Here is a 1,784-nt window from a genome sequence, read left to right as displayed (position 1 = left end):
TTGGGGCAATGAAGTTCTCAAATTTCAACACATGGATTATTTTGTTGCTCTGAAGTCTAAAAGCTGAGTAGGCTCCTAAAATTTGTGTTTTTCTTCAGTTTTTCCTCACTCCTTCTCCTTTCATTCTGATTGATATTTTCCTTTTTTTTTTTTTTTTACCAACCAGTATGCTTAGAGATGTAAACAGAACTTCATTTTTCAGCAAAGTGACTAGAAGTGACTGACCGTCATATAATTTCAAGATGAATTTTACTTCAGGTGCATTAGTATTCCACATTATTCTGGACTCTACAAATAAAAGAGGTAAGCAGTTTGAAAAAAGGCAAGACTTTGTTATTGAAAAAGTTCAGAAAGCATGCATTATGGACCTGAAGTCATAATTCTGCATATGGATGTGTTTTGTTTAGCCCACATGGTGGTGTAAAAAAAATTTTGAACCATCAGGGAATTTCAGGAAATCAGGAAATTTCACCTACTAAGTCTTTAATCATCAGCAACTCTGGCTATACAATAGTCTGTACTTTTTCCTGACATCAGTCTGTGGGACCCAGCGATGCCAACAAACTTGGAAAGGGCCATGTACTCTCCAGTTTACTTCAGTAACCTTGCCCCATGCCAGTTATATGTTCTACTTGACTCCTGTACAACCTGAATTTAGAACTTCTTGTTTAGTGTTACATTCTGGAAAACATTCAAAGACCTGTCAAGTACCACACCATTGTACTGAGTTCATGAGACTTTTTTTGGAGGGTTTTAAATTGCGTTCACTGTCACTTTTGAAGTACTTTTTACTTGTGCTTGTTCCTCTAGAAGGAAAAAAAAATTCTTACAGTGTTAGAAAGTAAACATTGCTTGGACTTAATTGATATTTATAGACTATTCCATCTGAAAGCAGCAGAATATGCATTCTTCTCTAGTGCACTTGGAACACTCTGTAGGATGGATCACATGCTGGATCTCAAAACAAACCTCAGTATATTTTAAAAAGTTGAAATCATCAAACATATTTTCCAACCACAATACTATGAGATTAGAAATCAGCTACAGGAAAAAGCTAGTAAAAACTCCAAAAACTGTGACATGCTGATGAAAGAGATGGAATATGACACAAACAGATGGAAAGACACACTTCTTGGATTGGAAGAATCAATATTGTCAAAATTACTACACTACCCAAGGCAATGTACAGATTCAGTGCAATCCCTAACAGATTACCAGTAGAATTTTTCACAGAGCTGGAAGAAAAATTTTAAAATTTGTATGGAAATGTGAAAAACTCAGGATATCCAAGGCAATTCTGACAAAGAAAAATGGAATTGGAGAAATCAGGCTCCATGACTTTAAACTATAATACAAAGCTACAGTAATCAAAGCGGTATTGTACTGGAACAGAAACAGAAATATAGATCAATGGAACAAGATAGAATGCCTAGATCTAAACCCATGCATCTATGGTTAGTTAATCTACTATAAAGGAGGCAAGAATATACAATGGAGAAAAGACAGTCTCTTCAGTAAGTGACACTGGGAACACAGCTGTATATTAAAGAATGAAGTTAGAATATTCTCTAATACTGTACCCAAAAATAGACTCAAAATGGATTAAAGGCCTAAATGTAAGACCAGATACTATAAACTCTTATAGGAAAACATAGGCAGAACAGTCTTTGACATAAATTGCAGCAATATCTTTTTGGATCTACCTCATAGACCAATGAAAATAAAAAATACAGAAATGGGACCCAATTAAGCTTAAAAGCTTTTGCACAGTAAGGCAACCATAA

The sequence above is a fragment of the Capricornis sumatraensis genome, chromosome 21 (assembly GCF_032405125.1).
Source record: "Capricornis sumatraensis isolate serow.1 chromosome 21, serow.2, whole genome shotgun sequence".
In the NCBI taxonomy this organism is placed as follows: domain Eukaryota; kingdom Metazoa; phylum Chordata; class Mammalia; order Artiodactyla; family Bovidae; genus Capricornis; species Capricornis sumatraensis.
This window is presented reverse-complemented; position numbering follows the sequence as displayed.